The sequence below is a fragment of the Oncorhynchus keta genome, unplaced genomic scaffold, assembly GCF_023373465.1.
Source record: "Oncorhynchus keta strain PuntledgeMale-10-30-2019 unplaced genomic scaffold, Oket_V2 Un_contig_6290_pilon_pilon, whole genome shotgun sequence".
NCBI classification, from domain to species: Eukaryota; Metazoa; Chordata; class Actinopteri; order Salmoniformes; family Salmonidae; genus Oncorhynchus; species Oncorhynchus keta.
In genome coordinates, this window is record NW_026288780.1 from 1 (window position 1) to 14,092 (window position 14,092).

A 14,092-nucleotide genomic window follows, 5' to 3' on the forward strand; every position below is an offset into this window, starting at 1 on the left:
TGTAATAATTTCACCCAGCTAGCTAGCTATAAACCAATTCGTTATCTACATTGTGCAGATATATATATATTTTTTAAGTAAATGTAATCTTAATGTAAGTCAGTTAAGAATAAATTCGTATTTACAATGACGGCCTAGGAGCAGTGGGTTAACTGGTCTAGGAACAGTGGGGTTAACTGCCTTGTTCAGGGAGCAGAACGACAGATTTTTACCTTGTCAGCTCAGGGATTTGTTCCAGTAACCTTTCAGTTACTAGTCCAAACACTCTAACCACTAGGATATCTGGCATCCCTCTAACCACTAGGATATCTGGCATCCCTCTAACCACTGGATATCTGGCATCCCTCTAACCACTAGGATATCTGGCATCCTCTAACCACTAGGATATCTGGCATCCCTCTAACCACTAGGAGTATCTGGCATCCCTCTAACCACTAGGATATCTGGCATCCCTCTAACCACTAGGATATCTGGCATCCTCTAACCACTAGGGGATATCTGGCATCCCTCTAACCACTAGGACATCTGGCATCCCTCTAACCACTAGGATATCTGGCATCCCTCTAACCGCTAGGATATCTGGCATCCCTCTAACCGCTAGGGATATCTGGCATCCCTCTAACCGCTAGGATATCTGGCATCCCTCTAACCGCTAGGATATCTGGCATCCCTCTAACCGCTAGGATATCTGGCATCCTCTAACCGCTAGGATATCTGGCATCCCTCTAACCACTAGGATATCTGGCATCCCTCTAACCACTAGGATATCTGGCATCCCTCTAACCACTAGGATATCTGGCATCCCTCTAACCACTAGGATATCTGGCATCACTCTAACCACTGGGATATCTGGCATCCCTCTAACCACTAGGATATCTGGCATCCCTCTAACCACTAGGATATCTGGCATCCCTCTAACCACTAGGATATCTGGCATCCCTCTAACCACTAGGATATCTGGCATCCCTCTAACCACTAGGATATCTGGCATCCCTCTAACCACTAGGATATCTGGCATCCTCTAACCACTAGGATATCTGGCATCCCTCTAACCGCTAGGATATCTGGCATCCTCTAACCGCTAGGATATCTGGCATCCCTCTAACCGCTAGGATATCTGGCATCCTCTAACCGCTAGGATATCTGGCATCCCTCTAACCACTAGGATATCTGGCATCCCTCTAACCGCTAGGATATCTGGCATCCTCTAACCACTAGGATATCTGGCATCCTCTAACCACTAGGATATCTGGCATCCCTCTAACCACTAGGATATCTGGCATCCCTCTAACCACTAGGATATCTGGCATCCCTCTAACCCTAGGATATCTGGCATCCCTCTAACCGCTAGGATATCTGGCATCCCTCTAACCGCTAGGATATCTGGCATCCTCTAACCGCTAGGATATCTGGCATCCCTCTAACCGCTAGGATATCTGGCATCCCTCTAACCGCTAGGATATCTGGCATCCCTCTAACCACTAGATATCTGGCATCCCTCTAACCACTAGGATATCTGGCATCCCTCTAACCACTAGGGATATCTGGCATCCCTCTAACCACTAGGATATCTGGCATCCTCTAACCACTAGGATATCTGGCATCCCTCTAACCACTAGGATATCTGGCATCCTCTAACCACTAGGATATCTGGCATCCCTCTAACCACTAGGATATCTGGCATCCCTCTAACCACTAGGATATCTGGCATCCCTCTAACCACTAGGATATCTGGCATCCCTCTAACCACTAGGATATCTGGCATCCCTCTAACCACTAGGATATCTGGCATCCCCTAACCACTAGGATATCTGGCATCCCTCTAACCACTAGGATATCTGGCATCCCTCTAACCACTAGGATATCTGGCATCCCTCTAACCACTAGGATATCTGGCATCCCTCTAACCACTAGGATATCTGGCATCCCTCTAACCACTAGGCTACTTGCTGCCCCAATGTGTTATCTAAATCTCACAGCTATAGAATGATGTGTTATCTAAATCTCACAGTTATATAATGATGTGTTATCTAAATCTCACAGCTATATAATGATGTGTTATTTATATCTCTCACAGCTATAGAATGATGTGTTATCTAAATCTCACAGTTATATAATGATGTGTTATCTAAATCTCACAGCTATATAATGATGTGTTATCTAAATCTCACAGCTATAGAATGATGTGTTATCTAAATCTCACAGCTATATAATGATGTGTGTGTTATCTATATCTCACAGCTATAGAATGATGTGTTATCTAAATCTCACAGCTATAGAATGATGTGTTATCTAAATCTCACAGCTATATAATGATGTGTTATCTAAATCTCACAGCTATAGAATGATGTGTTATCTATATCTCACAGCTATAGAATGATGTGTTATCTAAATCTCACAGCTATAGATTGATGTGTAATCTAAATCTCACAGCTATAGAATGATGTGTTATCTAAATCTCACAGTTATATAATGATGTGTTATCTAAATCTCACAGCTATATAATGATGTGTTATCTAAATCTCACAGCTATATAATGATGTGTTATCTATATCTCACAGCTATATAATGATGTGTTATCTAAATCTCACAGCTATAGAATGATGTGTTATCTAAATCTCACAGCTATATAATGATGTGTTATCTAAATCTCACAGCTATAGAATGATGTGTTATCTAAATCTCACAGCTATATAATGATGTGTTATCTAAATTGCGGCCTCGACTCCGCCATAGAAAACCCCCAGAATAGAAGCTCCAGTAATACGGATAGCCTAACGATTGAACGGTTTGGATTGGGGGTCTAAAATGCAATCATGTCACGAAATTTTAACATTTTTAAAATTGTAATATATTTTGTTTTATGCAGACTAGCTAACAAATAAGAGCAACTTGACAAATGAGAAAATGGATTATGATAATTTGCTGGTAAAATAAAGGGGAGGTGCTAAGACACTAGTTGACACCCCTTATTTTAATTTGCTCCATGGCAAAGGCGGCCAAGCGTAGGGTTGTCACTAGTTACCACAGCCACAAAGTCCCGAGCCACGTCTTTCTCTTCATTTTCTGTTCTTAAAAAACAGATTTTAAACCTGTCACTTTAACCCTAACATTAACTATACTCCTAACCTTAGCCTAACACTAACCATAAATGAAGACCCATAAAAAAAAACAAATTTTTGTTTCCATGAATTTGTACAATATATTTTGACGGTTTTATCTAGTGGAAACCCAAGTGTAGACTATTGAGAAAAGCTGTTTGGCTCTCAGACGACTCGCGAACAGAAAGAACTTTGTAGCAGGTGTTTCTAATTAATAAACAGTGCCAATACATAGGTAACATTTACATAAAACCCGGCTCTGAAACACATTTGGACATCAACTCACAGGAAACGACATGTTAAGAATCTCTATAACATGTGATGTCACACATGCAGATCTGGTATTTCAAGCCCAAATATATCATACCTGAACTAAAACATCGTTGTGCAACATAATGTAAGTAGGTAAGTAAGTAGGTAACTGTAAAGTTCAATAAAAGGTGTAAATATTTACCAGGAAGAGGAATTCAGGTCTCTTGTTGTTGAGGGAGATAGGGGAACGACTCAGGGTGGTGGTATCGTCAGAAGTCTGGGAAGACACTGTGGGGTGGCGGAACGTCTGGCCTGTTAACTTGGTGTCATACAGCTGCTCTTCAAAGTCTGTAGGAACACACACACACACACACACACACACACACACACACACACACACACACACACACACACACACACACACACACACACACACACACACACACACACACACACACACACACACACATCAGAGTTAGTCAAGTTGCAGAACATCCGTCCCGTTAGCTGCTTCTTGAAGTCTGTTCAAAGCAGAAACACCAGTTAGTCACATGCAATAAATACACACTGCAGAGATACCAGCCGGTTAGGCGTCCACCTCTAGTCTGGCTCACTGCATACTCTATTCACCTCTAGTCTGGCTCACTGCATACTCTATTCACCTCTAGTCTGGCTCACTGCATACTCTATCCACCTCTAGTCTGGCTCACTGCATACTCTATTCACCTCTAGTCTGGCTCATTGCATACTCATTCACCTCTAGTCTGGCTCACTGCATACTCTATCCACCTCTAGTCTGGCTCACTGCATACTCTATTCACCTCTAGTCTGGCTCACTGCATACTCTATCCACCTCTAGTCTGGCTCACTGCATACTCTATCCACCTCTAGTCTGGCTCACTGCATACTCTATTCACCTCTAGTCTGGCTCACTGCATACTCTATCCACCTCTAGTCTGGCTCACTGCATAATCTATCCACCTCTAGTCTGGCTCACTGCATAATCTATCCACCTCTAGTCTGGCTCACTGCATAATCTATCCACCTCTAGTCTGGCTCACTGCATACTCTATTCACCTCTAGTCTGGCTCACTGCATAATCTATCCACCTCTAGTCTGGCTCACTGCATAATCTATCCACCTCTAGTCTGGCTCACTGCATAATCTATCCACCTCTAGTCTGGCTCACTGCATAATCTATCCACCTCTAGTCTGGCTCACTGCATAATCTATCCACCTCTAGTCTGGCTCACTGCATACTCTATTCACCTCTAGTCTGGCTCACTGCATACTCTATCCACCTCTAGTCTGGCTCACTGCATAATCTATCCACCTCTAGTCTGGCTCACTGCATAATCTATCCACCTCTAGTCTGGCTCACTGCATACTCTATCCACCTCTAGTCTGGCTCACTGCATACTCTATCCACCTCTAGTCTCGCTCACTGCATACTCTATTCACCTCTAGTCTCGCTCACTGCATACTCTATTCACCTCTAGTCTGGCTCACTGCATACTCTATCCACCTCTAGTCTGGCTCACTGCATACTCTATTCACCTCTAGTCTCGCTCACTGCATACTCTATTCACCTCTAGTCTGGCTCACTGCATATTCAATCCACCTCCTCTCTCTCCGCCTCCTCTCTCTCCACCTCCTTTCTCTTTTTCTCCTTCCTTCCTCTCTCTCTTTCTTTCTTGCCCGTTGTTGCTCTCTCTCTCTCTCTCTCTCCCTTTTCTCCTCATGTTTCCCACTCTCCTCAGGACTCCCCTCAGGCCATTGTAAACATACTGATTACCATTCCACAACCCCCCCAAAAACTCCCAAAACACCCCCACTAGCCATTATTTTGCCCCAAAACACAATCCTCTACTCCTCCACTCCCCTAACCCCACCCCCTCTCCACTCATCCCTGCAACCCCATACTCCCTCCCATTCCACGCACACACACACACACACACACGCGCACACACACACACGCGCGCGCGCAAACACACGCAAACACATGCAAACACACACCCCACCCCAAGCCCTGGCCCGCCCCCAAACTCCTTTTTTGGGGGGAGGGTGGTTTGAAGGGGGTAAAGGGTTTGGGAGGGGGTTGTAAGTGAACTTGCTCTCTGGGACAATACGGATGCCTTCCTCCTAGTGTAGGGTTGCCTAGCAATTCCAGTATCCTGGAGACAATGGAACAGCCTTTTAATCAACAATGGCCTGGAGTGAATCCCCTGACCAGGGAAGAGGGGCAGACCTGGCAACTGATTCCAGTTTGAACAATAATGACCTCCTTACTGGGATCCTGTGGTTGCCAGGTCTGGTTCTAGTCTGGCTAAAGAAAACAAATCTGGCAACTTGATCACCTAACTTCACTTCTTAATTTAACATTTGTTTTATAACGAGGCCAAGAGACACTAACAGCAAATGTAACATCCTCAGTTAGCACTCTTTAAGGGAAAGTTGAACATGTCGTGTACTACTGGTTGTAGTCAGGTACCTTACAAAGCTACCTTACTAGTATACTTTATGGTGAATGTGGAATGAATGACATGTTGTGTACTACTGGTTGTAGTCAGGTACCTTACAAAGCTACCTTACTAGTATACTTTATGGTGAATGTGGAATGAATGACATGTCGCGTACTACTGGTTGTAGTCAGGTACCTTACAAAGCTACCTTACTAGTATACTTTATGGTGAATGTGGAATGAATGACATGTCGCGTACTACTGGTTGTAGTCAGGTACCTTACAAAGCTACCTTACTAGTATACTTTATGGTGAATGTGGAATGAATGAGAATACCAGCAACAACTTCTTTATGACTTTGTTGATTACATTTCCACACATGTTGTGTTGCATTTGCTGCACTGTAATGAAATCTAGCCTGAGTGCCAGTATACTATCATGTAAACTCCTTGTCGTGACAAAAAAAATGTTTGGCTTTTGACAATTGAATTGAGTTAGAAAGACCACAAACATATCTGGGACCAGGCTAGATGAAATCTGCTTTGTGGTGCAATTTCTTTTGAAAACATAAATCTATGCCAGTGCTTCTGTTTAATGTATTAGTCTAACTATCGGAAGTAGCAGACCTGACACACACACGCACGCGCACGCGCACACACACACACACGCACACACGCACACACACACACACACACACACACACACACACACACACACACACACACACACACACACACGCACACACACGCACACACGCACACACGCACACACGCACACACACACACACACACACACACACACACACACACACACACACACACACACAGTCTCTCAGACTGTAGCTACTGTCAACAGACAGATGTTCCGCTATAAAACATACAGTGAAACTTTCAGTCTATTCAACACAACGGTACGAGTCCCTATTCTCATCCAAAGCTGCTCTTAATGTGAGGTACAGACAGATACAGATGGTCGTAATTTATTTAACTTTGTCTCCTCGGTAAGAAAAGCACCACTTATTTTTAAAATGAGGAATCCAATGTGCCATTTGTTTATTTCTGTGTTTACGTGACTTATGCTAGTACTTTTGGGGAAAATGTGTTGTATAGGAATGCATCACGGTATAGAAATAGCAGAACAAGAGTGGTTCTACCATTCTATGGTGGCATTGCAAGGAGCACAGAAGGCTCTATATATATATATATATGGTGATAACAGTCTAACAACAACAAGTAATACAACAGGTCTCTTATGAAAAATACGTTTCTCTCAATGACATTTTTTGACTGTAAAATAATGCAAATTTGGAGGAGTGTGAGTTTGTTGGACTCCAGAATAACATCAGTTCTCTCCCGAGACATGACTGAGCATCCCAACACTGTCTCTTTCCCTATACAGTGCACTACGTAGGGAATAGAGTGCTATTTGGGATACATCCTCTGTCTCACACCTCAGGCTAACGTAGCGTTAGCATTCCAGTGGAAAAACGTATTTAATCCTGTTTTTAATTAGCATAACCATGCTAACATTTCCCCCATTAAAACATATGAGATTTATGGTAAAATATGCTGACGCTAAAGTTACAGTGCAGTGAGTCAAATGGTACCCTAGTCCCTACGTAGTACACTGCTTTTGACCAGGGCTCATAGGGTGAAAAGTAGTGCACTGTGTGGGGAATTTGGGATGCAGAGCCTGGAGCTGCTATGACCGTATTGCTTACTAGCTACTGTTGGTTCTGCTATAAATACTCAACTGGAATCATTCAAGTGAATACACAGAACACACACACACACACACACACACACACACACACACACAGAGAATAATTAGCCAATTAGAGAGATGTGTGACGCCACTCAAGCTCAAGTCACCAGACCACATAAGAGAGGGAGGGAGGAGAGCAGAGAGAGATCCACACAGCTAGTCCACACAGTTACTGTTAGTAGAGTACACTACAGTATAGTGAAGGACGCAGAGAGGGGCTAGTGTGTGTGTGTGTGTGTGTGTGTGTGTGTGTGTGTGTGTGTGTGTGTGTGTGTGTGTGTGTGTGTGTGTGTGTGTGTGTGTGTGTGTGTGTGTGTGTGTGTGTGTGTGTCTGTGTGTGTGTGTGTGTGTGTGTGTGTGTGTGTGTGTGTGTGTGTGTGTGTGTGTGTGTGTGTGTGTCTGTGTGTGTGTGTGTGTGTGTGTGTGTGTGTGTGTGTGTGTGTGTGTGTGTGTGTGTGTAACAGTAAGGGTCTGGGTAACCGTGTTAGAGGAGGTAGATGGTATCAGTCTGGTATACAGTAACACTGGTCCCTACTGTTTATTGAACTGTTAAAACAAGCAGGACCACAATGGAAATTAGTCTCTGAAGGCTCTCTTCGTGTTTTAATCCTATGTGTTTTTTAAAAATCGATGTGCTATTGTACACTATTCCCTACGGGCCCTGGTCGAAAGTAGTGCACTATGTAGGGAAAAGGGTGCCATTTGTGACGAAGCCCAGATTGAGTTTTGTTCCAGGTCCAATACTTTTGATATGCCTCCTTCATTTGTCAAATCATTCCTGTGATCTGACATCATACCGGTGACATCATACCGGTGACATCATACCGGTGACATCATACCGGTGACATCACGGAGCTGGAGCTGGATTCCATTCTGCTAAAGGGCTCCCTTCGTTCCTCCTTGACCCCTTTACCCCTTGCTTATCGTCTCCTTTCCTGTGTCATTGTCTCCTTTCCTCTGTCCTTGTCAACCCTCCCTTTGAGTAGATAAGTGTCAGTAATATTGCAGCGATATTACAACATTATAACTGCCAATCATTTTCACCCTGGTGACACAGTAAATTACAACTGAACTGTCATAACGGTACAAAACAATCCCAGGAAAAGGCTTCTCATTGAAAGTCAATGTTCAATCATGAGAACAGAGTAATGAGACAGAAGATGCCTCTCAAATGTCACCCTCTTCCCTATATAGCAAACTACTTTTGACCAGGGCCCACTACTTTTGACCAGGGCCCACTACTTTTGACCAGGGCCCTCTACTTTGACCAGGGCCCTCTACTTTTGACCAGGGCCCTCTACTTTTGACCAGGGCCCTCTACTTTTGACCAGGACCCACTACTTTTGACCAGGGCCCACTACTTTTGACCAGGGCCCACTACTTTTGACCAGGGCCCCTACTTTTGACCAGGGCCCTACTTTTGACCAGGGCCCTCTACTTTTGACCAGGGCCCTCTACTTTTGACCAGGACCCACTACTTTTGACCAGGGCCCTCTACTTTTGACCAGGGCCCTCTACTTTTGACCAGGATCCACTACTTTTGACCAGGGCCCTCTACTTTTGACCAGGGCCCACTACTTTTGACCAGGGCCCACTACTTTTGACCAGGGCCCTCTACGTTCCCCATAACCCCCAGGGGTGATAGGTAGTCTAGTGGTTAGAGTGTAGGGGTGGCAGGTAGCCTAGTGGTTAGAGTGTAGGGGTGGCAGGTAGCCTAGTGGTTAGAGTGTAGGGGCGGCAGGTAGACTAGTGGTTAGAGTGTAGGGGAGACAGGTAGACTAGTGGTTAGAGTGTAGGGGTGACAGGTAGCCTAGTGGTTAGAGTGTAGGGGTGGCAGGTAGCCTAGTGGTTAGAGTGTATGGGCGGCAGGTAGACTAGTGGTTAGAGTGTAGGGGGAGACAGGTAGCCTAGTGGTTAGAGTGTATGGGCGGCAGGTAGACTAGTGGTTAGAGTGTAGGGGTGGCAGGTAGCCTAGTGGTTAGAGTGTAGGGGTGGCAGGTAGCCTAGTGGTTAGAGTGTAGGGGCGGCAGGTAGACTAGTGGTTAGAGTGTAGGGGAGACAGGTAGACTAGTGGTTAGAGTGTAGGGGTGACAGGTAGCCTAGTGGTTAGAGTGTAGGGGTGGCAGGTAGCCTAGTGGTTAGAGTGTATGGGCGGCAGGTAGACTAGTGGTTAGAGTGTAGGGGAGACAGGTAGCCTAGTGGTTAGAGTGTATGGGCGGCAGGTAGACTAGTGGTTAGAGTGTAGGGGTGGCAGGTAGCCTAGTGGTTAGAGTGTAGGGGCGGCAGGTAGCCTAGTGGTTAGAGTGTAGGGCGGCAGGTAGCCTAGTGGTTAGAGTGTAGGGGAGACAGGTAGACTAGTGGTTAGAGTGTAGGGGTGACAGGTAGCCTAGTGGTTAGAGTGTAGGGGTGGCAGGTAGCCCAGTGGTTAGAGTGTATGGGCGGCAGGTAGACTAGTGGTTAGAGTGTAGGGGAGACAGGTAGCCTAGTGGTTAGAGTGTATGGGCGGCAGGTAGACTAGTGGTTAGAGTGTAGTGGCAGGTAGCCTAGTGGTTAGAGTGTAGGGGTGGCAGGTAGCCTAGTGGTTAGAGTGTAGGGGCGGCAGGTAGACTAGTGGTTAGAGTGTAGGGGAGACAGGTAGACTAGTGGTTAGAGTGTAGGGGTGACAGGTAGCCTAGTGGTTAGAGTGTAGGGTGGCAGGTAGCCTAGTGGTTAGAGTGTATGGGCGGCAGGTAGACTAGTGGTTAGAGTGTAGGGGAGACAGGTAGCCTAGTGGTTAGAGTGTATGGGCGGCAGGTAGACTAGTGGTTAGAGTGTAGGGGTGGCAGGTAGCCTAGTGGTTAGAGTGTAGGGGCGGCAGGTAGCCTAGTGGTTAGAGTGTAGGGGCGGCAGGTAGCCTAGTGGTTAGAGTGTAGGGGCGGCAGGTAGCCTAGTGGTTAGAGTGTAGGGGTGGCAGGTAGCCTAGTGGTTAGAGTGTAGAGGCGGCAGGGTAGCCTAGTGGTTAGAGTGTAGGGGCGGCAGGTAGCCTAGTGGTTAGAGTGTAGGGGCGGCAGGTAGCCTAGTGGTTAGAGTGTAGGGGCGGCAGGTAGCCTAGTGGTTAGAGTGTAGGGGAGGCAGGTAGCCTAGTGGTTAGAGTGTATGGGGCAGGTAGACTAGTGGTTAGAGTGTAGGGGTGGCAGGTAGCCTAGTGGTTAGAGTGTAGGGGAGACAGGTAGTCTAGTGGTTAGAGTGTAGGGGAGACAGGTAGCCTAGTGGTTAGAGTGTAGGGGCGGCAGGTAGACTAGTGGTTAGAGTAGGGGCGGCAGGTAGACTAGTGGTTAGAGTGTAGGGGCGACAGGTAGCCTAGTGGTTAGAGTGTATGGGCGGGATGTAGACTAGTGGTTAGAGTGTAGGGAGACAGGTAGCCTAGTGGTTAGAGTGTGTGGGCGGCAGGTAGACTAGTAGTTAGAGTGTAGGGGAGACAGGTAGTCTAGTGGTTAGAGTGTAGGGAGACAGGTAGCCTAGTGGTTAGAGTGTAGGGGTGACAGGTAGCCTAGTGGTTAGAGTGTAGGGGTGGCAGGTAGCCTAGCGGTCAGAGTGTAGGGGTGGCAGGTAGCCTAGTGGTTAGTGTGTAGGGGCGGGAGGTAGACTAGTGGTTAGAGTGTAGGGGAGACAGGTAGCCTAGTGGTTAGAGTGTGTGGGCGGCAGGTAGACTAGTAGTTAGAGTGTAGGGGAGACAGGTAGTCTAGTGGTTAGAGTGTAGGGGAGACAGGTAGCCTAGTGGTTAGAGTGTAGGGGTGACAGGTAGCCTAGTGGTTAGAGTGTAGGGTGGCAGGTAGCCTAGCGGTCAGAGTGTAGGGGTGGCAGGTAGCCTAGTGGTTAGTGTGTAGGGCGGCAGGTAGCCTAGTGGTTAGAGTGTAGGGGGAGACAGGTAGCCTAGTGGTTAGAGTGTATGGGCGGCAGGTAGACTAGTGGTTAGAGTGTAGGGAGACAGGTAGCCTAGTGGTTAGAGTGTAGGGGTGACAGGTAGCCTAGTGGTTAGAGTGTAGGGGAGACAGGTAGCCTAGTGGTTAGAGTGTATGGGCGGCAGGTAGACTAGTGGTTAGAGTGTAGGGGTGGCAGGTAGCCTAGTGGTTAGAGTGTAGGGGAGACAGGTAGACTAGTGGTTAGAGTGTAGGGGCGGCAGGTAGACTAGTGGTTAGAGTGTAGGGGTGGCAGGTAGCCTAGTGGTTAGAGTGTAGGGGCGGTAGATGGACTAGTGGTTAGAGTGTAGGGGTGACAGGTAGCCTAGTGGTTAGAGTGTAGAGGCGACAGGTAGCCTAGTGGTTAGAGTGTAGGGGTGACAGGTAGCCTAGTGGTTAGAGCATTGGGTAAGTAACCGAAAGGTTGCTGGATCGAATCCCAGAGACAGAAGGAAGGAATGTGACAGAAGAGAGCTCGCGGGACAGACAGGCTGTACGTTATCAGACGACCCTGTTGTGCTGAAAGAGGGGTATCGTCCCTCCTCTACTTCCCGGCCTACACCGGTCAAACCCGGACAGCACTGGGCCAATTGTGCACCCCCCTATGGGACTCCCAATCATGGCCGGATGTGATACAGCCTGGATTCGAACCAGGGACTGTAGGGACAACTCTTGCACTGAGATGCAATGCCTTAGACGACTGCACCACTCAGGAGCAGCAACAACAACCTTAAAGGGGAAGTTCACCCAACTACGATCTTTTGGTATTTTCCTTCATTAGTCTACTCTTGATACAGTCCCAAAATGTTTTGTATGTCAGCAATTGGACTTTCAAGAAGTGTCACCTTCATTATAATGATGCTAACGCTAACCCTAACACTAACCCTAACCCTAACGCTAACGCTAACCCTAACCCTAACGCTAACCCTAACGCTAACGCTAACCCTAACCCTAACGCTAAACCTAACGCTAACCCTAACCCTAACGCTAACCCTAACGCTAACGCTAACCCTAACGCTAACCCTAACCCTAACCCTAACCCTAACCCTAACGCTAACCCTAACGCTAACCCTAACCCTAACGCTAACCCTAACGCTAACCCTAACGCTAACCCTAACGCTAACCCTAACCCTAACGCTAACGCTAACCCTAACGCTAACCCTAACCCTAACCCTAACCCTAACGCGCTAACCCTAACGCTAACCCTAACCCTAACCCTAACCCTAACCCTAACGCTAAACCTAACGCTAACCCTAACCCTAACGCTAACCCTAACGCTAACCCTAACGCTAACGCTAACCCTAACGCTAACGCTAACCCCTGACCACTCTCTAATTGAGGACCAAGGAAGAAAAAAAACTACTAACCACAACAGGCCTTTCAACTGCAGGTCAAAGAGTCATATGGTTTAAATAGTTGAAATAATTTTGAAGTGAAACTCGAGTTAACTTGTCAAGATTGACAACCAAACTCCTAGACTAGTCCCTAAAGAACGATATCTAACTCTTCATGCCAGGCTACATAAATCAAACTCACCTCAAGAATATTAAAGTATTTCAGGTGTTTGATATGGGGTAGCAGACTTTTATTCTCTAAATACACTTTGATTATTATTTAATTTATTAGCTGATATTTATACATGAATGATCAAATCCAACCTCATTTGATGATATAACTATTGTAGAAGTACTCTAATCTGGGATAGCAAACACAAAGAAGTGCTTTAGGAATACAGGGACTAATGGATGAGGCACAGTACTGTACAGACCTTGGTGTTACACCTGGGACTAATGGATGAGGTACAGTACTGTACAGACCTTGGTGTTACACCTGGGACTAATGGATGAGGCACAGTACTGTACAGACCTTGGTGTTACACCTGGGACTAATGGATGAGGTACAGTACTGTACAGACCTTGGTGATACACCTGGGACTAATGGATGAGGCACAGTACTGTACAGACCTTGGTGTTACACCTGGGACTAATGGATGAGGCACTGTACTGTACAGACCTTGGTGTTACACCTGGGACTAATGGATGAGGCACAGTACTGTACAGACCTTGGTGTTACACCTGGGACTAATGGATGAGGCACAGTACTGTACAGACCTTGATGTTACACCTGGGACTAATGGATGAGGTACAGTACTGTACAGACCTTGGTGTTACACCTGGGACTAATGGATGAGGTACAGTACTGTACAGACCTTGATGTTACACCTGGGACTAATGGATGAGGTACAGTACTGTACAGACCTTGATGTTACACCTGGGACTAATGGATGAGGCACAGTACTGTACAGACCTTGATGTTACACCTGGGACTAATGGATGAGGTACAGTACTGTACAGACCATGATGTTACACCTGGGACTAATGGATGAGGCACAGTACTGTACAGACCTTGGTGTTACACCTGGGACTAATGGATGAGGCACAGTACTGTACAGACCTTGGTGTTACACCTGGGACTAATGGATGAGGCACAGTACTGTACAGACCTTGATGTTACACCTGGGACTAATGGATGAGGCACAGTACTGTACAGACCTTGGTGTTACACCTGGGACTAAT

At 46.3% G+C, this 14,092-nt stretch overlaps 1 long non-coding RNA gene across 4 annotated transcripts; it reads right to left on the minus strand.

Annotated features, from left to right (window-relative positions):
• Positions 1–3,561: 3,561 nt before the first annotated feature.
• Positions 3,562–4,940, minus strand: LOC127925808 (uncharacterized). Of its 4 annotated transcripts, none has more exons than XR_008122326.1 (4): positions 4,847–4,940; positions 4,591–4,782; positions 4,335–4,430; positions 3,562–4,047 (listed from the first exon to the last, which is right to left on the minus strand). It is a non-coding gene; the product is annotated as an uncharacterized LOC127925808 (long non-coding RNA). The 4 variants fall into 4 exon arrangements; XR_008122327.1 differs by having other exon boundaries at positions 3,562–3,983; positions 4,239–4,430; XR_008122328.1 differs by lacking the exon at positions 4,335–4,430 and having other exon boundaries at positions 4,495–4,782.
• Positions 4,941–14,092: the final 9,152 nt, after the last annotated feature.